Here is a 27,372-nt window from a genome sequence, read left to right as displayed (position 1 = left end):
TAGTTTAGTGCTTTGTGATTACTAGGACAGGAACAAACAGGTGGGTTGGCGTTGACTGAAAGCGGGTTATGGGTGTTAGAGGAAGCGGACTCCAACTGCGTCAATGTGGCGGCAGACACAGGACAAAAGCAGACAGAATCCGGTGTGCAGCCGGCCTGTCAGGGCCACCACAGCAGCTCGCTTTCTGTGGTTTCCCTCTCATAATCCTTCAAACACAAAAACAGACCCGAGGAATTCCAGGTAAAGGTGAAACAGTAGTTGGGACTGGTTTGTCAAGCATCCGTGTGAATCTTTCCTTACACTTCAGTCCAGAACGTGCAATGGGAACAGTGAGCCAAGTGTGCAATTTTACATTTTCTGAAAAAACACATGTAGGAAGGGGGGAAAATCAGGAGAAGCTAATGTTTATGGCATCTTTTTAAAATTGTGCCTTATTCTGTGCAAAATGATTATACTTTTAACATACAATCCTACAAAACATTACTAAGATTTTTCACATATTTGTACTCCAGTCCATTTCTGTAGTTAACCTGTATTTCAGTGACATAAAATTTACAGTTGTAATAGAGGACTCACATGTGTGGTTTGTCTCAGCCCTACCTAATGGTTTCCTAGTAACCAAATAATTGGTGTTTAAAAATTAACTGAAATTTAGTTAATTGGCCACATTGCAAATGCTCAGAAGCCCTTGGAGCCGTGGGTGGGCAGGCCCATTGCTGCCCCAGCTGAAGGCAGAGCCAGGTTTTGTGGAAGAAAAAAGACAGTGTGGGGGTAGAGTGAGGCGTGAGGAGAAAAACAAAATCTGCTGATCCACTTCACAGAAAGCGCCGAGTCCTTGTGCAAAGTGGTGAACATCAAGTGAAGGTGGAGGTTTGCAAGTGTGTGAAGGGCCAAGTGCATGCGTGTGTGTTCCACGTGTGCATTCTCCTGTGTGTGTGTTCCATGCATGTATCCCCTTTGTGTGTTCTGTGCACACACTCTCCTGTGTGTTATGTGCTTGCACCCTGCTGTGTGTCACACACATGTACTCTCCTGTGTGGATTACACACATGCACCCTGCTGTGTGAGTTACACACTTGCAGCCTGCTGTGTGTCACACACATGTACTCTCCTGTGTGGATTACACAATGCACTCTGCTGTGTGGGTTACACACTTGCAGCCTGCTGTGTGTCACACACATGTACTCTCTTGTGTGGATTACACACATGCACCCTGCTGTGTGAGATACACACTTGCAGCCTGCTGTGTGTTGCACACATGTACTCTCCTGTGTGGATTACATACATGCACTCTCCTGTGCAGATTACATACATGCACCCTGCTGTGTGGGTTACACACTTGCACCCTGCTGTGTTACAGCTTACACTCCTGTGTGGGTTACATGTTTGCACTCTCCTGTGTGGGTTACACACTTGCACCCTGCTGTGTGTCACACACATGTACTCTCCTGTGTGGATTACATACATGCACCCTGCTGTGTGGGTTACACACTTGCACCCTTCTGTGTTACAGCTTACACTCCTGTGTGGGTTACACACTTGCACTTTGCTGTGTGGGTTACATGTTTGCACTCTCCTGTGCGGGTTACACACAGGCACTCTGCTGTGTGTCACACACATATACTCTCCCGTGTGGATTACACACATGCACTCTGCTGTGTGGGTTACACACTTGCACCCTGCTGTGTGTTACAGCTTACACTCCTGTGTGGGTTACACACTTGCACTCTGCTATGTGGGTTACATGTTTGCACTCTCCTGTGCAGCTGTTGGCTTCCATCCTGTGAATGAGCAGATCACTCCAGTCGTCTGAACATGGGGAGTTGGTTTGGATTCGTCTGGGCCCAGGACTCTCATCTGTAAGCAGGACAACGGTGTCTACGCATGAGCGTTTTGACCACTGGACATGGCGACAGAGTGAGCTTCTTGGTGAACTAATCCCTGCAGCTCTGTGTCTGGATGCCTGCACTCACCTCCCTCTGCCTCGGGGCCTTCCCGACGAGTGTGCACAGCCTTGGGAGAGGGGCACTTCTGGTCTCCCTGCCTGCCCATTGACCAGTCAGGCCCATGTTCCCCAGTAGTAAGACTCACTCCTCTGGAATTAACTGTTATTTGAGTCCCCAACTGATGTTGCTCCCAAGAACCCCTCCAGGGTAAGGGCCTCTCCAAAGACAGGCCAGTGGTAGAGATGGGAGACCAGGCACAGGTGCGTTTTGGGGAACTCAGTGCCACTGGCTCTGTCCACGATTTGTTTGTGGTTTGGATGGGTCACTCAGCCTCTCTGGCTGCGGGTATCTTTTTTGCTGGCCCTGCTCTGGATGTGTTGCACTTTGCACAGCAGGGTGATGGGAGCTGCACCCGCCACTCGTGGGAGTTGTGTGGAAATCCGACAGGGATGCTGCTGATGGGGACACGTGGAACACCCTGCACAGGCCAGGGCCTTTTCCTTTTCTTTCTTGCATTATCTGATGAGAGGTGTGGGCTTGCCAGACAACTGCAGGGAGCGGGTGGCAGGGGAGAGGTGCAGGCGTGCAGAGAAGGCAGAACCATGATCTGATCACTGAGCCCACACAAAGCTCTCCTCCAGGGCCTTCAGGTCTCACCCACAGGCTTCCAGGGAAGTGGACTTTGCCATCGGCAACACTTGTGTGGCAAACGGTCCTCTGTTGGAACGGCATGCCATGTCACCGCACCTGCTCTTCCCCACACAAGCATCCATCTGCTAAATCCCTCTTTCCTGGAGGTTCACAGGGAAGGTCATCGTCACTTCCTAACTAAAGTTTGAATCCGACCAGAGCAACAGCTTGAAACATTTGTTCTGACATCTGGGACCGACTGCCCTGTGGACACGGCCTTCTCTTTCCTCTTCTGCTCCAGGGCACGTGGGCTAGGAAAATCTCATCCGTCTGTCAGATGATGTCTGAGATTTAGATCCTGAAACATGGGAAATGAGACAAACGTGGGAAATGAGACGTAGTAACCGCACCATCCAGTCCGTGGATAAGTTAAACTCACCATAGTATGTAGGAAAAATCTAAAAATCCACAATTATGAACACAAAATTTCATCATTTTCTTTGGAAAGAAAACATAAATACCTAACGGATAGTCAGGAGGAAATCAAGTTCGTGTTGAACTCCAGTGAGTTTGATGCTAGAATGTCAATTACATTTAGATATTTGCTTCATTATCTGTATAATTAATTATTTATTCTGTGGCTCAAACTAATTAGCCTTTTCATAAGGAAAATATCTTGAAGTTGTAATATTCGTCTAATATTAATGTGATTTTATCAAACCTGGTTCTAAGGATGAAAATGGGAAGTTTTGCATGAAATGAAAGGCAATGAAAATTAAAGCAACTGGCACCATTGAATTGTAATGGATTGCAGAGTGACAGTAGAATTGTTAAAACTACTTTGCTGGACTTAGAGTGAATTGTTATTCATTTGTAGGATGCGGGGAGTATTTGTTTTAAATTGCTTAATAAGAAGCCCATATTTCCTAGAAATATTTCTTCATCATAAACTATAGATACATTTTAAATAGGGAAATTTAAAACTGACATGATTAAGAGGAAACCTAGAGGGTTATATAAATGGTGGAATCACCTCTTTTTTGTTTGTGCTTTTTGTTTTTGACAAGCCCTGAAGGGAAATGCCCCCAGTGGAAAAGCCGTGTGAGACCAACCTGCCTTCCTCACAGTCCAGGGAGTTGGGCTGCCTGTGCCTCCTCTCCAGCAGGGTGACCTGCGGGGATGCTGGTCTCTGGGGCATCTCTGGTTAGCCTGTGCTGGGAAGGCTGACCCTGTGTGTTGGTGACAGATAGGTCGTGGCAGCTCAGGTAGGATCTCTTTGCTCCTGTGTGGGGAAGGCTGACCCTGTGTTGTGCTAGGCCAGCTCAGAGACCCTGTGTGTGCAGCAAGGCTCCCAGTAGGACCCAGTGTGGGACCTCCCTGGCTCCCCTGTGCCCTGGTCTCAATGACTCCAAAGCAGTTGCAGCCACACTCACCTGAGCCACAGCCACCTGTACCTCTGGACATTTCGTTTATGTTTCATTTCCCAAACTTGGCCATTTCTTTATGAGTTAAGGAAGGGTTGAAGGAGGCTGAAGAAGCTGCCAGGACCCAAATCTGAAAGTTGTCTCAAGGGCAGGTGACTTTGGCAGCCCCCTCGCTCAGTTTGCTGCGAGCTGAGGCTGCAGCGCCTCGGGCCCTGTGTTGGGAATGCTGTGGTGGATGGGGGCTTCGTTCCACTGTGCTGCGTGGGTAGGGGGTGTTGGCAACATCCAGGCAGTTCTCAGAGGTGGGCTGCCCTCATGCATGTGTCCAAGATTGTCTTTCAGGATTGAAACACTTGAAAGAAACAAATGCCTGCACTATATGAAGATACCTTATGTCTATTCTCTAGCCCAATGATACCAGCTATAAATAATTTTCACCCAGCTGCTTAATTCTTTTATGTTCATTTTAAGAGTTCCTAAGAAAAAGAAAAGAAAGGGAGAGAAAGAGAGATGGGAGAAGGGAGGGGCAGAGGCAGAGAATGAGCCGTGTGTCACTGCTGGAGAGATGTGCAGGCATGCACTGTGTTTCCTGCAGCCAGGCGTGACAGCTGGCCTGCTGTCTCTGGGGCGGCAATGCGGGTCCTTCTGCAGTGCCTGGTGCCTGCAGTGGGCCACTTCGCCATCCCCGTGGACTCCTCAGCCCTGTCTTGGCAGGGTTGTTAAGGCCACATCACAGCATATGCATCATTTTTCTCTGGAAACTCTGAATCCCAGCACAGATGGGTGCCAGGAGCAAATGGCAGAGGTTTTGTGCAGTCACCAGTGTTTATCGAGCCCCTCTGCTGACAACAGCACAGGCAGGGACCATCCGCACAAGTCAGCTTCCGTCCTTCCCTATCAGTGATTCCTTCTGTCCTGTGAGATCCTCGTGCTGTTATCCTCTCCCAGTCCTCAGAACATCGGATACATTTTCCCAAGGAAGTAGCTTATGGAGCAGTACAGGGTGCATCCCACCTCTCCTTGATTGGTTATACACAGCCATCGCCACACAGCGGCCCAGAGGATGGCAGATGTGTCTCTCCCTGTCTGTGTCGCTCTTCCCTTGAGAGAAATAAGTAACACAAACCTTCAAATCATAGTGATGTTCCCATCACAAGCAGAAAGCCACAAAAGGCGCTGCATGTTGAGCTCATGCCTCCCGTCCACTGTGGCTGCTCTGTCCTGCACAACCCAAGAAGACTTCATGATTCCTGAGCTGTGCAAAGCAGGTCTGCTGTCTCGGGACTGTATCCTGACACTCCTGGATCCTACACTGAACATGAGCATGATCGACAGGGCGGGGAAACCCCATGAAGGATCCACGGAAGAGGACTCCTGTGTCAGCCACGCCACCTTGTGCAGCCCTCACCTGCATTTATTTCATGTTTATGTTTCTCACGTTGCGATGACTTGAACATCAGCGTTCAATGAAGTACCTTCTGGTGCTTGTGAGCAAAGCGTGCGATTGCTGTTGAACGTCAGACAGGGGATGCTGGGAATCTTATGGCGAGAATGTACCAAAACAACGGAAATGAGATCTCACGCCTGAGAACTCTAGCTGATTGGCGTAGGAGCATCATCCTGATCCAACAGGGTGGTCCTGGGGAAGTGTGAGTGGCGTCTTTCGCCTTTCCTCCAAGACCAGGCTCAGTCTGTGTCGCTAACAGAATGCAGCAGTGGGCAACCAGGCTGCTTTAGCAGATCACATCTGGTGCTCAAATATTTGTCGTTGCAGTCCACTTAAAAACCAGGCATTACAATCCACTCACATCCCGATGTTTACAGAAATATGCCTGATACCCCCATCTGCTAAAGAGAGAGTGGGTTCCTTGCGAACAGGGAGGGAGAGCCACACTTGCTCCCATGCACACAGGACTCTGGAAAACCTCTGCTTTCCTTGCTTCTGCTCACTCTCCACACCTGTTGAATCATCTCAGGGGAGAAAAGCCATCTTTTCTGGTCTCCAAAAAGTGAATCAAGCCTGCAGAGATTGGGAATACTCATGGTGATTGACAAAAAGCAAGGTGGAGGTCACTACAGACTTCGTTTTCTAACATGTATCATGCAAAAAAACATTCCCCGTGGTTGGTCCTGCGTGTTCATGTTCCTCAAAACTTTGTGTGCGTCCCTGTGTTAAAGGGGTATGAAAACTGCTGGCATCTGAACAAAGTGATGTCAGTCTTTGTGTTCCACTTTAATCTAAATTCATGAAGAAAATGAATGACTGCCACCCAGCATGTGGTCTCAGCCTTTCAGAAACAAAGTCACCACGGTGGACAAACACCTCTCATCTCCACATCCTAGGACTTCAAGAGGGCAAGGTGGCGGGATTCTCAGGCTGGGAACCCTTCCAGACTGAAGCACAACAGGGAGCCTTGCCCGTGGGTCCTGGATTTCCCCTGTAAGTCATTATTCATGCGACCCCCTCGGCTGAGCAGAATGGAAAAGACCTTAAACGGGCACCTGCAGTTGTCACCAACACCCACTCATGCCCTGTGTATCTCAGAATGAAATGAGGCCCGTTGCCATCAGTGCCGTCTCCCTCTGCCCAGGCTCTGGAGTCAGGTGTGAGGCAACGGGAACAGGACAGAGCCACCCAGAGCCTACTGTGCCTAGGAACAGGACAGAGCCACGCAGAGCCTACTGTGCCTAGGAACAGGACAGAGCCATGCAGAGCCTCCTGTAGCCGAGGAACAGGACAGGGCCACGCAGAGCCTACTGTAGCCGAGGAGCAGGACGCTTCAGCACACACAGTGATCACTGTCACCAGAACTTCAGCATCAGCGGTGGCTCGTACACCCAGACACATCCTGTCACCTAATGCAGTGATCTTGTGGGATGCCTCTTGCCTCCCACACTCTGCAGTGTAGAAGCTGAGACTCAGAGAGGGTTCATGATTTGCTGACATTCAGTGCACTTGTATGTGGCCAGGGCAGGATTCAAATACAAAACCGTCAGCTCACTGCTATGATAAACCACTACAAACAGCTCCCAACAAACAAATGGACTTCATCTGTAGGATGCGCCAGTTTCCATGGTGTCAGTCTTTCTACTGTGGCCAATTTCGCACTTCCAGAGTGAGATCATGGGATGCAGAAGAAGGTAAAATTACAGACAGGTCTCAGGTTAGCTTGGGCCAGGCCCACCACACTAATGAATTCTGTCGTCCTAATGCCCACTGCTCAGTTGTACAATTAATCATAAACAGAACAACAAAAGGAAAGAAGCTACGAAAGAAGGAAGCAGCTTAGGCAGGGCTCTCCTCTCACTGCCACTCAGAAATTTCCTGCTCAGACTTTACTTCCAGCCTGGAGGCCTCTTGTATGAGAAGGGACTTTGCAACGGAACTGATTAGACACCATACAACTGTGGGTGGGACATGCGTAAGAACTGATACATAGAAAAAAAGTCTGTCTGTTAGAGGTAAACAAATATGAAGGATGGAAAAGTCGGTGAAGGAAAAAGAAAGGGATAAAAGCGTTAGAAGCCCTTCTTGGAAAATTTATCAGTGATTGGGTCAGTCATTGTGCATCTTACATATATACAATGTTTGCCAATGACCTGCAGTAAAGCCACACTGATTGCCTGCTCTTTGTTGCTAACCCTTCATATTTGTTAGTTCATCAAATTGCAACAGTAATAGAGAATATTTGATGATGGTGGTGCTTTTGTAGACAAGCAGATGATGTTTCCTGCCTACGACTCATGTCTGCAGGCTGCAGGGTAAACAAAACAAACCACACAAACCCTCCAGTGTGAAATCTGCACGGCTCCCCATCTACTTGCTTATGCATGGTACCTGCTTCTTCCACGTTGTGACACGACTAGTTCAGGGTTTTCAGGAGGTAATCTCTGTTCCTTGATGGGCTAGAAGGATTTTCTGCTCCCCAATTGAGTCACCTGAGTGGAAAGTACAGGAAGAATGTATAATTACACTGATTAACTGACCAGGTTTACTCCACTCTCATCTTCGTTCCCTGAAAAGAACACTCTGTAATCTTTCCAAGTAGAAACTTGTATTTTCACAAAGCCACCCCTCTGTCACCTGTCCTGTTTGTCTAAGCAAGTCCTGGCCTCCTGTGTGGAGGGTGGGTGTGCAGGTGCAGCTTCCTCCGCCATCCCCCTCCCCCGCTGTGTGCAGACTGTGCAGTTAGTAAGGGGGTCACCGGGTGGATGAGAGACTTTAGTGATTAAATATTGACCAGGGAAGTGGAAACTGTTAACTATGCCATGCATTTTAATGGAGACAGAGAATATGCTGTGTCTAGGGAAAATGGATGACATCTATTTTAAACTTTTTATTGGATATCGAGGACACCAAGAACAAAGAAGGCTTAATTCTTGTCACAAATTATAGGGGCACGCACCAGAGGACCAACGGTCTTTAAGCATGGACTTCAGAAACCAATCAGACAAATGTGTACAATGGAAAAGTTACGTTGTGAGGAGTCACAGACCTGTGGGACGCGGTCACCACGTCAGATCCAGGAGGTGAGGCTCTGCTCACTCCAGCCCCCGGGCACCACTGGACAGGAAGTGCTGCCGTGGGATCCACGCTGGCCACAGTGCCCCAGTCTGCTGTTCACCCTGGAAGCCCGCGCGCTGCCATTTATTCTTGATGACAGCGCGGCAGGCAGACGGCAGTCCTCCTTACTTTGAAAATGCACAAGCTGAGGCCTGCACAGGTGGACCAGAGCCCTGGTGCTGCCCAGATCATAACCACAAATCCACACGGGACCCCCACCCACAGCCTTGGGTGCTGCATCAAATATTGCTTGGTTTGAAGCATGTGTATAAAATTCAGCCTTGAAAAAATTCGTGGTGATCACTCTGAGGGGACCCATGCAGGCCTCCTGTGCCCCTGCCTGGGGGTGGTCGGGGTCCCACTGCTCATTCCCAGGTGTCCCTCACTCCAGCAAGTGCTGATGACAGACCCTTCCATGGCGTATTCAGTGCCACTGGTAGGAGATTTACTGACAGACAGCTGTCAGTCAGAACAGCAGAGAGCCAGTGCGTGCTCTCCATGGCACCTGTGCTTCCTGCGGGGCCCGCGCGGCACCCTGGTCTTTGTCCTGGAGGGCGATGAGACAGTTGCCTCTGGTACCAAGTCCTGACAGGTCTATCAGGCTCCATGGTAGGCTCTGCTGGGCATGGTTGAGGGAAGTGGACACTGCTGCAGAGCCTGGCGCCCAGTCAGTGTGTTTGAGCTTCCCAAGGGGCTTCAGTTGAGGAGGGGGCCCTCTGGTCATCCATGTCACACATGTGTCTGCTTTCCGTGCCTGGACACCTCCTTAGAGGCCTCCTTGCTCGGGGTCATGGCTGACACATCTGTCATCTCCACCCTGAGTGTCTGTTTGCAGCCCCTGGCTGTTTCCCGCTTCACCTGGGTCCCCCACCTCTGAACAGGCAGGGGCCCTAGGCTAGGGTTCCCTTGTCTGCGGCTTGTCATCCGGGCCTCGCCAGGGGAGACAGGGAGGGCTGAGGAGCCACGTGCCTGCATTCGTGCCAGAAGTGGGTGAAGCTTTGTTGCTGCTTTCAGTGTGGCTTACAAGATTGAGCTTGACATCCAGTAGCTGGACAAGAAGCCACACAGACTGCTCCCCGGGGTCACAACCGAGCACACAGGCTATCCCTGAGACGTTGCCACCTGCTTGCCTCAGAGTTTTGATGTGAATGTGTCTGGAAATGTTTCCTGCCCAGCACCCGTGACAGTCCCAGGAAACACTCTTCCTGGTTTGACTGACAGCGCCACTGGCTCCTCCCTCACCTCGGACTCTATGGGCCAATCCACCTGCCCGACCCTGGTGTGAAGTTTGAATGACTTCTTTGACCTTGGCTCTTTCTTGTTGACCTTGAGCATACCTTGAACACCTTGCCTTTGGCAAAGTGCTGGGCCAGGGTTTCCACAGAGAGAACAGGGCCAGAGTTCCTCATGCTCACTGGGATTGGCCAAATCTCCGCTGAGGTGGGGTTAGACACGCCCAGGCTGGGGTGAGATCATCTTTGGGAAAACTCGGATCCCTACCACTTTAATTCATCAACATGACGTGCTCTTAGAGCACATCACTGCTTTTACAGCTCTTTCCTATTATTTTCTCCCGCAAGTTTTGCAGTAACCCTGCAGAGCAGTAGGGAGGTGTTATTTTCTGTATTAGAGGTGTGGGCACCAAGCTCAGTGCTATCTGGCACCTTACTTATGACCTTCGAGTCTATGAATGATGGATCATGGGCTTGAATTTGGTTCTTTCAAATAAAGTCAATTTTTTATTCAACTGAACCATGCTGTGCTGCCTTCGAAACACACAGTTCCCAAAACTGAACAGAGCAGCAGAGCTATTTTTAAAATGATGGGTTTGGACAATGCAAGCTCTCGGGAAGGACTGTGTAAAGTGGAGCATCTGGTTCTGGGTGGAGACCCTGCGCAGAGTGCCAGGAGGAGAGACAGCAGTTGGGATACATGTTTTCATTTTGAAGTTGAAACTAAGTGACACGAGCCAGACTGTAGGAAGGTTCCCATTGCACCTGTGTTAATGATCACTGACAGCTGACACAAGGAATCGGATGATAGAAACCAGGCATCATCTACACACCCACAGAGCGGAGGAGTAATTTCTACTTGCAACTCTTGTTTCCACAACTCATGCAGCATAAGTTATGAACTCTCTAGAAAACCCCGCCCCAGCTAAGCCTTAGCACCTTCCTGTGATGTTTTTTATCCTACATAGTATTCCAGTGTTATTCTTAGCAATCAAAATGGAATCAAATTATTATTCCATAACTGATGCAAAGAAAAAACACAAAGGGACATCATGAGATGAAATCACACAAAATTAGCATCAGTTTAACATGTCTACAATTTATTACAAGCATGATTGAAAGATATGTTCATTAAAACATACTGTTAAAAATGGAGACACTTAGGGGTTCTTATATTTCATATCTTTAAAGAAGATACTTCATAAACCTTTTAAATAAAGCACCGATTTTAAACTTTAGTTGTCCTTCCTTTTGGCAGATTAAATGTTTTAGACCTAAAAAGCTATCAAAATTACCAGCAACACCAACTCAGAAAAACTAATGAGAAGAAATGTTCCCAGCATCTGCTCCTTTTTTTCTTATTGCTCTTATACAAAACTATGCATATGAGCCCTTTACACGTTTTATTATATAACAAAGAACAAATTTTGAAGAGGATGAAGCATCTGGTGCTGTTATCCTGGTGGCTGTGTCAGATAGAATCACCTAAATCGACTATCTTTGCCTACTCTTCAGGGAGACAACTTATTAAATAGTCCAAGTAACAAAAAGCTGGGTTATTTAAACATTATATAACTACCCACTTGATGCCAAACTTTGGAAATTTTCCCCACTCTTTAGTTTGATGGATCATAGAACTGAAAAGCAAGGTTTTACTGTCAACTTTATTCTTATCTTAGATCATTGCAGATATCCATGAATTATTTATTCATCAGTTTAACATCCCCTGCAATTGAAGTACTCAGGAGTACCATGTGTGAACTCCACTGCAGGGTCTAGGGGCCTTTGCGACAATAGACTGCTGAGTAAGAAGCCAGCCTTGGCCTCACCAAATGCACAGCTAGGAGAGGAAGAGGACTGAGGAAATCTGAAACTGCAGGTTGTCTTCTGGCAGTTGAGACAAACATACCGCAAGTGCACCTGGTCAGAGAGGAGTCCCCAGGAAGTGGCTCTGGTGGGCTGACTGCACCTGGTGGGCTGACACTGCACCTGAGGGGCTGACAGTGCACCTGGTGGGCTGACACTGCACCTGGTGGACTGACATGCACCGATGGGCTGACATGTACCTGAGGGGCTGATAGTGCACCTGGTGGGTCAACACTGCACCTGATGGGCTGACACTGCACCTGGTGGGCTGACATGCACCTGAAGGGCTGATAGTGCACCTGAGGGGCTGACACTGCACCTGGTGGGCTGACACTGCACCTGGTGGGCTGACATGCACTGATGGGCTGACACTGCACCTGAGGGGTTAACAGTGCACCTGGTGCCCTGACACTGCACCTGAGGGGCTGACACTGCACCTGGTGGGCTGACACTCTACCTGAGGGGCTGACACTGCACCTGGTGGGCTGACACTCTACCTGGTGGGCTGACACTGCACCTGGTGGGCTGACATGCACTGATGGGCTGACACTGCACCTGAGGGGTTGACAGTGCACCTGGTGTTCTGACACTGCACCTGAGGGGCTAACAGTGCACCTGGTGTTCTGACACTGCACCTGAGGGGCTAACAGTACACCTGGTGGATTGACACTGCACCTGAGGGGCTGACAGTGCACCTGGTGGATTGACACTGCACCTGAGGGGCTGACAGTGCACCTGGTGTTCTGACACTGCACCTGGTGGGCTAACTGTCCTGAGTGCACAGAGACACTGCCACCCAATAACGTTTGTGTCACTTTGTCCCGACCATAGTAGGGTTGGGCCCATGGATGAAAAATGTTTACCAAGTGGTCCTGCACAGACAAGCCATGGTGGAAACCATGGGCCTTGTAGTCCATGTGGTGTTTGCCATAATGATTCCAGTCAAGCAGTGCAGGGCCTGCTGAACTAGGCTGGTGGGTATGGCCGAGTGATAATTCGACTTTGTTGATAGAGTCAGGCAGCAAACTCAGCTTCTACAGAGCAGTGGTCTGTGGCTATGGAAATACTTAACAGAAACGCTTGTTACAGAATAGTCACCTATTGAAAAATGTCAACTCTAAATGATAGAATTTGGACAGGAAAACAATGTCACACACCTTTTTAAAACATGCTGCAGTTTACAAATTGGTTGTCATTTTTGTCCCAAATATTTACTTAAAAGATTTTTAGTTTGGTTTAGAATCTTAATAGATTTGAGAACTTGGCCCTCACCCAGCATATATCTCCTTCTTTTCTCTTTTTTTATTTGCATCCACAAACTTTGCAGCAACAAATCATGTTACTTTATTTAATTCATGTCTATGAATTTTTCAATTTTGAAATTGTGCTGTTTGCCTTCTCATTGTTGAGTACAGGAGTTTTTGTATACTGTAAATGTGTCCTTGAACAAAAATGTGATTTAAAAATAAATCCCATTAATATCTTTTGAGCAAGATCTTTCTAATTTTGTAATACCATCTTTGGAAGCACAGATTTTCTTGATGGAGTAAACAGTGTTAATCTTTTACAAATGGGTCATGTTTTTATAGTTGTACAGAAAACCCTTAACAGTTTGTGATTTCTCTGCTGTGGATTCCTACACATAGATTTTGTGGTTTTGTCATTAGGCGTATGTTTCATGATGAATTCATTTTTGAGTATAATGTAAGGTGGGAGTCTAAATGCATCTTGGTGCACATAGATAGTTAACTCTCCCAGCACCAATTATTGGAAAGACCATACTTTACCGACTGAGTTTCCTGGGTGTATTGGTTGAGAATCAGTTGACTCTCATGATGGTCTCAAACCAGTTCCTAATTCTACAGGTCTATATTACCCATAATACCACAGTGTCTTCACTCTCGTAGTTCTGCATATTTTGGACTTGGGATTGCATGTTCTCCAACTTTGATCCTTACTTTTGAATTCCTTATTCTGTGTTATTTACTTTTCTATAAAAATTTGGAATTATCTGGACAATTTCTGGCAAAATGAATCACATACACAACCTGAATCTACAGCTAAGGGAAGACTTTCTGTTTAAAAAAAAAAAAAATCTCCCAATCTGTGAACAGCAGATGTTCCATCAGTCACTTAGATCCGGACTTTCTGCTGTGTCCTGTAATTGTAGTGTGTATGTTCTACACCTTCTGTTAGATTTATTCTTTTAATCTTCTTGATGTTATTATAACTTGAATTGTGTTCTTAATTTCATCCAGACTGTGCATTGCTAGTACATAGAAATCGATTGGTTTTTATATTGCTGCTGAATTTTGGAAGTATTCTTAGCTTACTTATAAATGCTAGTAAGTTTTATTTTAAGATGCTCTAGTTTGAGGTCAGTGTTCTGGCACAATGGTTAGGGTGCCTCTTAGGATGTCAGGATCCCACATTGGAACACCGGTTCTAGTCCAGGCTGCTCCACTTCCATTAGCTTCCTAATAATACGTCTGGGGAGGCAGCAGAGAATGACCCACCTATTTGAGTCCCTGCCATCCATGAGGGAGACCAGAGTAGTGTTCCTGTCTCCTGGCTGTTGGGCTGTTTAGGGGATGAATCCGTTGGTGAAACAGCTCTCTCTCGCTCTTGCTCTCGCTCTCTCTCTCCTCCTTCCTTCCCTCCCTCTCTCCCTCCCCCCTCCCTCTGTTTCTGTCACATATAAATAAATAAATAATACATCTTGAAGGAAAAAAAAGAACCACTAGTTGGTGGTCACTGTTACTGTCTGTTTATGCTCTTTGTTTCATTGTGCTGAGCAGAATCTCCAGTGCAATGGTAATAGAAGTTACTGTGGAGAACACGCTGTACTCCTGCATTTAGAGAGAGCTTTCAATTTTTCAACTTTAGGGGGTAAAGTGAAAGTAGTTATTAGTTTCTGTAATGCACTTGTTAATTTTTTAAAGATTTCCTTTTATTCTTAGTAGTTGGGCTATCTCATTCTGAACAGTTGGACTTGTGATTTTCTTTGCATACTTCTAGTTAAATGACCATGTGAGTTTTGTATTTTACTACACTAATACAGTCAACACATTGACTGAGTTCCCTATGTCAAGGAAATCTTGTGCCCTGCAACAAAATTTATCCAGTTGTGATGTAGAGACCTTTTGTTTTTCATGATTGAACTTGATTTCCTGAATCTTTTTCTCTAGACACATTGGGGTAGGGGTTGGCAGTTCTCCTGTTTGCTAAGATGGTTATTTTGCTTTAGCTTTAGAGCAATGCCGTCTTTACAGATAGAACTGGGAGTATTTCCTTCTCTAATGACTGGAAGAGTTTGTGGAAAACAACAAAACTTTCTTCTCCAAATACTTGATGGAATTCACTGGAAGGGCATTTGGAATGAGGTTCTTTGTTGTAGAAAATACTTATTAATTGCCCCATTACTTGGCATGTGTCTATCCAGATTCTCTGTCCCCTCACATGCCAGTTTTGGTAATTTTTGCTTTCTAGGAATTTTCCCAAGTTGTTTATTTTGTTTGGCTTGTACTTTTTTATAGTGCTGCCTTACCCTACTTTTTAATATCTGAAAGGTCAGTGCTGATCACCCTACTTTAACTCCTAATTTTTGTATAATTGAATTTATGTCTTCTATTTTGCTAATGTTTTTATAAATGTACCTCACATCTCTTTTGGGTCTCTGTTCCATTTGTACTCTGGTTTTATATGGGTATATTTGGTAAATCTTTTTATTCCTTTCTGTGTTGTTACATTACATTTTTTTTTTTTACTTTTCTTGGAGTTTGATCTATGAATATCTATAAAATACAGTCTGTATTTTAACTTCAAAATCTACTTCAGATTGAAATCAACATTATTCTGTTCCAATACCACTTTTGCCTCCATTATAGCCCGATTTCTCTCCCTTCCTTTATGCCATTAGTGCTGTATGTATTACATTTTTATAATTTATAATCCATCAAAATGGTTGTGGAGATTTTTATGAAATTACTTTAGAACTCAATTAAGAAAAAATGGAAGTGATTTGACAGTCCTTCTTGCTGTCTATTTACTTGCCTTAGAATGTCCTTTAGTTCTTTATTCTTTGTGTGGCTCTGCATCTCCATGTGGTATCAGCTCCTTTCAACCTGATAGATTGTGCCACTTTCTGCTTAAGACAGATGAGCTACCAGGAGTCCTGGGGTGGGGACGGCAGGCCAGCAGGTCACCGCTCTCTGGTTACTCATTGATTCTCTTGCTGCATTCCAGAATTCCCTTTGTCCTTGGCTGTCAAACAGGTCTCTATAGATCTCCTTTCTATTGATCACTGGGCTTCCTTCCTTGCAGAGTGGAGAAGTAGGTAGCTGTGTGTGTTCAAGTATGTCTGTGCCCTGTCTTCTTGCCTTTCTTCTTCTGGGGACACTGTGACATGATGTTGGTATTCCTGAAGATGCACCACAGTTTTTTGAGGATCTGTTTATATTTACTCAGCCTTTTTATTTATTTATTTATTTTTACTTTTCCTCAAATTGGATCATCTCCATTGGTCCACTGCCAGCTTCAGTAACTTCTCTTTGTCATTTCAAGCCTCTGTGAATTCCCTCAGGTGGAGTCTTAACTGCAGTGATTATATTTTTCAACTGAGTAATTTCCACTTGGCTCTGTTTTATGATTTTTATTTCAACTGACAATAAGCAGTTGTCATCATGCATTCCTTTAATTCTTTCCACATAAAATTTATTGGTATTTTGCAATTATTTATCATAGCTGTTTTAAATCCCTGCTAAGGGCAATGCCTAGCCCATGAGAAATAACCAAAATGGTTTCTATGTTCACACTTCTTTCAGCTACGCATATGGAGATAGCCTGACCCTCACCAGTCCTTCCTGAAATATTTGGAGAGGTTTCTCCAGTTTCAGGACTGGATTTTAGGGGGAAGGATGTTGATGCTTTTTCATTTCCTAAATCTAGAAGCCATTTGTTAGATATTGTTTAAAAGTTAAGCATAACGGAAGTTGAAAGCAAGGTATTCATGATTACCTGAGAGGCTGCAGAGTGAGTTTCCACAGGGGTGTGAAGCTCTGGAACTCCCTGGTGCCTGTCCCGTGTTTGAGCCCAGTGTTCTACCTGGCCACTGCACAGTTGTCCATGTTGGGAGACCCACGTTCCCGTGCTGTCGGCACCCGAATGTTGCCTGCAACCACCCCCGTAATTATGAGGCTGTTCGTTCCTGCAATGACTGCCCTGATCTAACCGCTCCACATTGTCTGGGTCCTGTCGATTCTGTCCTTGCACACTTCATATTCTTCAGAAATTGTTCAATTTCTACCAGTTTTCCAAATAACACTCCCTTTCCACATGTAATGGCTCATGGAATTATTACTTTATGATCCTTTCATCTTTTTTAAAAAATCATACTGAAAATGTATTCTTCTCCAGACTGGAACATTTCCATAAGGTTACCATGGTTTCCACGACTGCATTGGATTTGTGCTGCTGTCTAATTGCAGACCCACTCACTCAGTGTTGCTGTTTCATAGACACAAAAGCTGGCATGAAGTGGCCGGCTGCCCTGCTCTGGGCTTCACAGGTATGAGTCCCCGTGCTACCTGCCCAGGCCCTCCTCTGCGGTGTGGGGGCCTCTCCCAAGCCCGTTCATGGCAGAATTTACTCCCTTGAAGTTCCCTGATGCCCTGGAGTTGCTCTCAGCCCTCTGGTCCTGGCCACGTGAACTCCTTCAACATGGCACACGTCTTCCCAGTCAGCAGGAGGACTCTGTTTTACATGACTTTTTACCTAGATATTTGAGACTGCCCCAGGTTGACTTCTTTCTGGTTAACCCAAAGTCTATTCACTTCAAAGCTTGACTGCATCTATAAGTATTTTTACTTTATACATTCTCTTAGCTAAAGGTATATCATCGGCCACATACAAGTATACTTTATAGAATTCATGGAAATGAAATTAAATAACAGGTATACACGGGTACAACAAAAATCTTAACATCCATGCCTAGTTTCTTCATAATATGTATTTTCCATGTTTTGAAGACTGTGTGATAGTGTCTGCTGATTGCATTAACTTCCCTTTTACTGAATCATTGAGTCAGGTAGATGCTGAGTTCTTATAAGACCCTCTTCAGCATCTACAATGATAACCAGGAATATCTTCAACAGATCACTTTATGCAGCGAGTTTGATTAATGCATTCCCTTTATTGAACCACCTCTACATTTGTACTATAAATGCCATGTTATTATCTTGTACTATTTCCAGAATGAGAGTGTGAATTCTCCTTGCTAGTATTATATGTTAAGTAATTTTTTTTTTGACAGGCAGAGTTAGACAGTGAGAGAGAGACAGAGAGAAAGGTCTTCCTTCTGTTAGTTCACCCCCCAAAATGGCCGCTATGACTAATGTGCTGCACTGATCCAAAGCCAGGAGCCAGGTGTTTCCTTCTGGTCTCCCATGCGGTGCAGGCACCCAAGTACTTGGGCCATCCTCCTCCGCCTGCAGTGCCGGCATCCCACATGGGCATTTGTTAGAGTCCCAGCTGCTCCATTTCCTATTCAGCTCCTTACTAATGAACCTGGATAGCAGGGGAAGATGACCCAAGTCTTGTGTCCCTGCACCCACGTGGGAGCTCCGGATGAAGCTCTTGGCTCTGGCCTCCCAGGCCACAGCAGAGAGCTGGACTGGAAGAGGAGCAACTGGGACAGAACCCGGCGCCCATGTGGGATGCCGGCGCTGCAGGCGGAGGATTGACCAAGTGAGCCAAGGCGCTGGCCCAGTTAAGTAATATTTATAGGATACAGCTTTCTTTTTTTTTTAAGATTTGTTTATTTAGTCATTTGAAAGTCAGAGTAACACAGAGAGAGAAAAGGCAGGGAGAGAGAGAGAGGTCCTCCGTCCAATGGTTCACTCCCCAATTGGTTGCAAAAGCTGGAGCTGTGCTGATCCGAAGCCAGGAGTCAGGAGCTTCCTCCAGGTCTCCCATGTGGGTGCAGGGGCCCAAGGACTCAGGTCATCCTACGCTGCCCTCCCAGGCCATAGCAGAGAGGTGGATTGGAAGTGGAGCAGCCGGGTCTTGAACTGGTGCCCATATGGGATGCCGGCACCTCAGGCCAGGGCATTAACCCGCTGTGCCACAGCACCGGCCCCAGGATACAGCTTTCTTTCTTGAATAATTTTAAGTCATTTGCTTTAAATCTTACTTTTACATTTCTTTAGATGCATCCTGTAGTCTCAACATAAAATTAATAAGAGAGCTTTGTATTAATAAATTTGACCATAGGGCCCAACAATGAAATCAATAACCTTTATTATGCTTTTAGCAGAAAACATTTACATATGATCATATTACAAATTAATGTGATCCTTGTAGATTTACATAAAACCATGAGTTGCTTCATATAGTAGCTTTCACAAAGAGCACAACTCTGTTTCATGTAACGCGATGCACAGAGCCAGAATCGGATAGAACTGAACATTTTAAAAGAGCTGTTGAGAAATTTATTTGCTATGTGTACAATACGAAAAATATGATATGATCTTGATAGGGCAGGAGATTTTTTTAAAGATTTATTTATTTATTTGAAAGGCAGAATTACAGAGAGAGAGAAGGAGAGACAGAAAGAGATGGATCTTCCATCTACTGGTTCATTCCCCAGATGGCCACAACGGCCATGGCTGGACCAGGCCAGAGCCAGGAGCTTCATCCGGAGCTCCCACGTGGGTGCAGGGACACACGACTTGGGTCATCTTCCCCTGCTATCCAGGTTCACTAGTAAGGAGCTGAATAGGAAATGGAGCAGCTGGGACTCTAACAAATGCCCATGTGGGATGCCGGCACTGCAGGCGGAGGCTTACCCTTCGCCATAGCACCAGCCCTGAGGTTATTGTTTATGTGTCAAGTCAGAATGGATTCATTTCACTTCTGATAACTGCACGTCAGTGGCGAATGAAGAGCTGTATGGAATAGTAGAGAAATAAGCACACTGCACAGAAAGTGTAGCTAGGGACCACTGCTCCAACAAGTCACTAGGAAATTTGTCTGAGAGGGATTTGTAGGAATACAGAAATGACCAAAGGGAGACATAATAAATAAAGTAAATAATAAATAAATAAATAAAACCTGCTTTCACCCATGGGAATACAGCTCGTGCACACAAGGGTCTAGATTCCTTGTGGACCAGACTCTAGAAGACAAGTGAAGCCTCTATAATTGTTGAGCACTCAGTGGATGCCGGTCTTCACAAGTGGTCTGCAGGCCCCGCCCCTGTCACGTGCACACTGGCATCCAGCTGTACACCTCAGTGTTGTGAGGAAGCCTTAGGCCCACGCTTTCCCAGTGACATCGTCCTGCCTGTCCTTGGTTGTGTTCTTCATTCTCTTCCCTCTTTCCAACTTCACATCCAGGGCAAGCTGAAAGATAAAAATCAAAGCAATGCCACAGCTTACCAAGTTTGAGAACATGAATAAAAATATCTCTGAAAAGACATCTAAAATGTGAGAAGTATTTCATGTGCTAATGTATTCCTTATGCTACCATTTATAATAAAAATGTTAGAAGCACAAAAAATCTGAAAATACAGGCATGGCTAAATAAATTATGATATCCATATAAAGATCCATATTATAAAACCGATGAAAGAGACAACTACATAAGAGTTTCTAACAAAATGGAAATGAATTATACTAAAAATTAAATGTAAAAAGTAGGTTACAAAATTAAATATATACCAGCCAACCTACATGAAATATGGAGTTTAAAATTATTATAATGAGATATGCTGAAAAGTTAACAACTATGTATAGGTGATGTGATTATATAGTCTATTTCTTCTATTGCATTTTTATTACTCTTCAAAGATTTATTTATATATTTAATTAAATAGATGAAAGATGGAGAGAGAAGGGGGAAAGAGAGAGAGAGAGAAAGAGGGAGAGAGAGACATCTTCCATCCACTGTTCACTCTTCAGAGGACCATGGTGACCAACGCTGGCCTAGGCAGAAGCCAGAAGCCAGGAGCTTCATCTGGGTCTCCCACGTGGGCGGCAGGGGTCCCAACACTTGGGTCATTCTCTGCTGCTTTTCCCACGACATCAGCAAGGAGCTGGATGAGAACATCCGGGACATGCACCACCCCAGATGTGGGCATCGCAGGGGGCAGCTTTACCTGCCGTGCCTTAATGCCAACTCCTTCTGTTGCATTTTTAACATTCAAAACTCTTTCATAAAAACACTGTGAACAATTGTAAAACAGGTGAAACAAATTCCTCCAAAGGAAGAAAAATGAGGACCTGGCCAGTCCTGCCTGGAGACCCAGGAGGATGACTGCTGCAAGTTCAAGTCCTGTAGAACAAGAGGACAATCAGTGATCTGACTTCTCACCTGGAAACTAAATCAAGGATATGTACACGTGTGAGTGAGGGTGGGATAGGGTGTGAAGCAGATTAGTAAACAGTTAAAATGCATATTATTTATAAAGCAGCGCACGCTCCAGTCTAAATTTACAAAGGTTTTGGAGTGAATTCCGCCACAGATTTGGGAACTGGCTTTATTGGGGGAAAGAGGAATCTTACTAGGCCAAAGCCAGAGAAGAGGAGGGGCAGGTTCCTCACCTGCAGGTACCTCCAGGGAGGCAAGGTCCAGCGATCTGTCATCCCCACGCTTCTCGTTCACACACCTGGCCTGCACCTGTGGGTCACGAGGTCTTGTCTGTCAGCCAGGGAGGGGCTGCAGCCGGTGGGTGTAGACTGTGTCCTTCTGAGCTGTCCTTGTGCCAGGCACAGCGCACCCTCAGCTTTTGTCACCACAGCTGATAAGGAAGGATCTTTGAGTGACACACCTGATGTGAAAACAAACTGAGTACATCCAGCTTGTGAGTGTGGGATTGTGTGTTTAGCCAAACCGCTGCACTGTTCAGCACAGAGGGCATGTGATTTGGCGAGATGTAGGGAGGATTCACAAGTGTGGAAGATGGACTGGCGCAGTATTTTCCCTCGGCCATGGCATGCAGTTCTTACACAGCAAAAACAGAATGGTAAGCCAGGCACCGCACCAGGCACCGTTGGTGCCCTGGGTACCACATTACACACTGAGAATCTTTTTTGTAAGCAACTGCCTCCTGGGTCATCCACGTATCTAGAGAAACACACAGCATCGGTCCAGGACAATGAGGATGGCTCCTCCTTGCAATAAAGAAAAAGCGAGGCGAGGGGAGGAAGAAGGTTCTCCCACAGCAGCTGGTGAGGTGGTGAGGACATGGGAATGAGGGGGAGGCTGCAGGTCAACTGATGTGACAGCCAGAGGAGATGATGTTTCGACGCTGTTACGTAAAACAGCTATATCTCTGCACACTTGCAGTAGGATTTAATGCCCACCCTGGTAACCCAAAATGGTTTCCCTCTGTCAATGTCATTCTCTTACTCTCAACTGCAAAGAGCCAACAGCAACAAGGATTGCACCCAGCACTTCTGGGCAGCCACTCTTCAGCCCCGGGCATTGCTGGACAGGTGGTTAGAAGGACGTCAACTTCCATCAGAGTTCTAGAATCAGTCACTCAACTGTTCCTACTCTAATCAATTACAGCTACAGCAAATGCACCAAAGGTCCTCTTCGGCAAGAGGGCCATGGAAAATTCATATTTAACTGTGTTTCTGCAATAATTTTATTGTTTATCAAATATTATCTGGATTCTTATTTCAATATTTGAAAGGAGAATTTTTTTTTCAATATAGCATGAAATGCTATTCAGAAATATTAGCCACCAGCCTCAATGTTTTTAGCATTGGGACTAGCATTGTGGTGCAGCTGACTGAACCACTGGTTCAAGTCCTGGCTGCTCCACTTCTGATCCAGCTTCTTGGTAACGGCCTGGGAAAGCAGCCGAGCATGAGCCAAGGACTTGGGTCTCTGCACCCATGTGGGAACCCAGATGGAGTTCCTGGCTCCTGGCTTTGGCTTAGTTCTGGCAATTGTGGCCATTAGGGGAGTGAGCCAGAGGATGGAAGATCTCTTTCTCTCTCTCTCTAACTCTGACTTTCAAATAACTAAATAATTCTATTTAAAAATTTTGCAGCATTTTCATATATTTAAATTTATAGTACTTCTTCAATTTGATGTGTGTTGCCCATCTATATAACATAAAATTTGAAAGTCTCATGAAAATTAATAAAAATAATTAGTACCAAGACAATTTAAGAATTTCCATAAAACTATAATTTCTTGGGGCTGGGGCTGTGGCACAGTGGGTTAAAGCCCTGGTCTGCAATGCCGGCATCCCATATGGGTTCCAGTTTGAGTTCCGGCTGCTCCACTTCTGATCCAGCACTCTGCTCTAGCCTGAGAAAGCGGAATAAGAAAGCCCAAGTCCTTGGGCTCCTGCACCCATGTGGGAGACCCAGAAGAAGCTCCTGGCTCCTGGCTTCAGATTGGCAAGCTCCAGTCATTGCGGCCATTTGGGGAGTGAACCAGTGGATGGAAGACCTTTCTTGCTCTCTCTCTGCTTCTGCCTCTCTGTAACTCTGACTTTCAAATAAATAAATAAATCTTTAAAAAAAGCTGTATAATTTCCGTGCAAAGTACTTAATATATATTGTTACTGATAGTTACTCTGATTACATGTTCAGGGAAGGGGTTAGGATCAAATAGAAACTTCATGAATTCTACAGTTTTCAAAAAGAAGACAAATGCAAGATAACTGCCACATTTATTAATAATTTTAGAATCATCTGCCATGGGTCAGGGGCTTGTCAGATATCAGTGGTCAGCATTTAATCAGTATACTGGATTATATACCAGTGATGGCACACGTTGTGTGCTTGGGAATCCTCAAGGTCACCATAGTTCCTCCTCAGTGAGGATGCTCGCAGACCCCCAGAGAGTCCCAAAGGGCCAGAGGGGGCCGTGTGATGCATGCACACTCACATACCCATGGTGAAGATTAGTTCATGAGTTAGGCACTGGAAGATGTTAGCAACTGATGGCAAAATAGCACGATTATGATGATAGCCTAGGATGAACTTTGTGTGAGTGTGGTCCTTCAGAGTGTCTCGTGGCATTGTAACATGGGCCTGTTTCTTAGAAAACTATTTTAATTTTAATTAAATTTTAATTTAAGACATAGCAATTATTCCATAAAACATTTTGACAATTCAGAATAGTTTTTAGAATCATATTTTATAACTGAGGGTTTTTTTCCCCCAAAGAAACCTTTTATTTAAGAAATACAAATTTCATAAGTACAACTTTAGGAATATGGTTGTTATTCTTCCCACCATATCTGCCCTTCCCACCCACACTCCTACCCTTCCTCTTCCTCCCTCTCCCATTCCCAGTCCCATTCTCCATTGATATTTATTTCCAATTAGCTTTATACACAGAAGACCAACTCTGTACTAAGTAAAGATTTCAACAATTTGCACACACACACACACACACAGAAACTTGTTTGAGAACAAGTCCGACAGTTAACTCTCATAGCACAACTCACTGAGGACAGAGGTCCTGCATGGGAAGTTAGTACACAGTGGCTCCTGTTGTTAAATTAACAATTAACATTCTTATGTATGATGTCAGTGGCCACCCAAGGCTCTTGACAAGAGCTGCCTAGGCTGTGGAAGCCTTTTGAATCCACAAACTCAGTCAGTGTTTAGACAAAATCATAAGCAAAGTGGAAGTTCTCTCTTCCCTTCAGAGAAAAGTACATCTTTGATGGCCACTTCTTTCTACTGGAGTCTCACTCACAGAGATCCTTCTTATAGAACATTTTTTACCACTGTGGCTTGGCTTTACATGCCTGAAATGTTCTCATGGGCTTTTCAACCAGACTAGGATGCCTTAAAAGCTGATTTTGAGGTCACTGTGTTACTTAAAGTGATTGTCACTCTATGAGTCTGCTGTGTGGACTGCTTCCAAGTTAGAACAATCTCTCCTTTTTAATTCAATCTATTATTATTGCCAGACACTTGATCCTACTTATATGATCACTCTAACACTTAATCCTATCTATATATTCACTGTAACACTTAATATGATAACTTCAACACTTAAGATGGCATTGCTACCACCCAGCTTAGTGGGGTTTGGGGGTCCCATGACAAGTTTTTAAACTGTACCCTTAGAAGTCCATAGGAAAGGTATGCAGAACTATACAGCTTCCCAGTTACAAACTTCCTCCTCCCTCTCTTATTCCCACTCTTATTTTTTACTGAGATCTATTTTTAATTAACTTCATACATATACAATTAATTCTATGTTAAATAAAGAGTTCAACAAATAGTATGAAAAAAAAACTTTTCCTCGACAGTTAAGACAAATGAAATCTGGTCATTTGCAACAAAATGGATGATCTAGAAAACATCATACTTAGTGAAATAAGCCAGTCCCAAAGGGACAAATATCATATGTTCTCCCTGATCTGTGATAACTAATAGAGAACCTAAAAGGAAATCTGTAGAAGTGAAATTGACAGTTCAAGAAGCAATGGGGCCGGAGCCGCGGCTCACTAGGCTAATCCTCTGCCTAGCGGTGCCGGCACACCGGGTTCTAGTCCCGGTCGGGGCGCCGGATTCTGTCCCGGTTGCCCCTCTTCCAGGCCAGCCCTCTGCTGTGGCCAGGGAGTGCAGTGGAGGATGGCCCAGGTGCTTGGGCCCTGCACCCCATGGGAGACCAGGAAAAGCACCTGGCTCCTGGCTCCTGCCATCGGATCAGCGCGGTGCGCCGGCCGCAGCGCGCTGGCCGCGGCGTCCATTGGAGGGTGAACCAACGGCAAAAGGAAGACCTTTCTCTCTGTCTCTCTCTCTCACTGTCCACTCTGCCTGTCAAAAAAAAAAAAAAAAGAAGCAATGACTTGAACAGCCCTTGTCTTGATCACTGAGTTTTTTGCTCTCTTGTGTAACTCAAAAATGTCTTGAAAATTTGCTAGATAATTGAAGTTGAGAAAAGTAGTGGATCAGAACCCCTCCCCCCCTCCTTCTTGGTGTCTGACTCTTTGTTCTATTTCTCTGCTTCTCTGTGTATGTCTGTCTGTCTCCGAGTCCCCTCTAATGCATTTCTGTGTGTGTCTCTATCTCTCCTCTCTGGCTTCTCTCCCCAACCCACTCTGTGCCATCTCTTCATAGAGAAGCCTAAAAGAGATGAAAACAAAGCTATGGATAGAATTTGTATTGTCCATCTTTACCTATGTTTTGTATCATGGTATTTGTTGACCACAAAATCTAAATCTTCAAAGAAAGTCTATGAGTCTGACAAATTGCAAGTCTTTATTGCTTGCTCCTAATAAGCCCTAATTTTAGGCATCGAATAAGCTAATGTTAACTACAATTATAAATATGAAATCATGCAATCATTTTGGTTCCTTTCATCAGCATCAATAGTAGCCTCAATTAAGAGTCATGGCCACAGTACAGATTCTATTTACAACATTAATTTCATCATGAAACAATTGAACTAATTGTCACAATAATCATGGGGTATGATTAAATATGCAAATGCCATCTCTGAAACTTGATGATGTTGGTCAAGCTGAATTATCTGCATAGTGAGTACCATGGTCAGGAGTGAAAGCTTAAAAGGGACACAGGAAAACCGATGTGGAGAGAAAAAGCGAAGCTCCTGAGTTGGAGCCGCCAGGCCTCAGGTGCAATTCCGCTCGGCCCCTCCTCACCCTGGCACCAGGCCCTCTTCCCTAAGGGATTCATCTACAATGTGTTTCTAGCTCCCAGAAGATTTTCTCTAAAACACATGTTCTTGCTTCAAGTAACTTCATCGTTAGCATGAACTACACAGGATGGCTGCATGCAAGACTTTGTCCTCTGGCAATGTGACTGTTGGGTTCCAGGATCCGAGAGTGAACTGAGAGACACTGGGTGGGGAGGGCCTGGGTGTTTGACCTAAAGTTGCCGTGATGGAAGCTACCACAGATTATTCCCATGTACCAGGAAAGACAATTATTTTGGTACAGAAAATTTTTGAAGTCCATGCATATGAGGTAATTATCAAAAAGTCATGGGAAATGAATATTGTGATAAAAAATGCATGGATTTCAGTTGGCACCAAAATAAGCTTTCCTTTAATCTCCATCTTCCCATGAACTTCTTGAAGCACCCTCATAGTATATACCTTCATGTGTAGGACTCACCCCACTTCGGCTGGACCCTACAGAGCTGTAGCATCAATGTTCCCATTTAATCAGTGGGGAAATACCAACACCAATGGCTCCGTGTGTGAAACAGAGCAGACGTGCTCAGAACCAGGAGGCCAGAGTCAGCGCTCTGTGTACGGTGATTCCTCAAGGGTGCAAGGCCATGTGAATTCTGGACTTCAACGTGGATCCTTAGCCTTGGGCCAGCTCACTGCACCTCACCTGCTTCCTGTCTGCCACATGCTTCTGTCAGGGAGGTGCCTGGGCCCAGACACAGCTGGGACTCTCGTATCCTCACCAGTTCTCTGTAAGCTGCAACACTGTTAGAGTGTAACCATTACAGGATCAATCAGTGTCCTAAACTCTCAAAGTGCTGGTGTGATAAGGCTGGCTCACACCTACTGACAGGAGACAATTGATAGATTTTCACCAATTTTGCAAGCCAGAGTTTGAACATAATCAGTATTATTAAGTACATTCTACAAACATAAAATTAAAAAAGATACTAAAATGAAAGGTGGTGCATAGCCAAGACTTACTATTTCCCAACCATTGCGCCATTCGCTGGTCACGTGCTCTTTGGATT

The sequence above is a fragment of the Oryctolagus cuniculus genome, chromosome 16 (assembly GCF_051225735.1).
Source record: "Oryctolagus cuniculus isolate XC-2025 breed Fujian yellow rabbit chromosome 16, ASM5122573v1, whole genome shotgun sequence".
Taxonomy (NCBI): Eukaryota; Metazoa; Chordata; class Mammalia; order Lagomorpha; family Leporidae; genus Oryctolagus; species Oryctolagus cuniculus.
The sequence above is the reverse complement of the archived record's forward strand: the minus strand, read 5'-3'. Positions refer to the sequence as shown.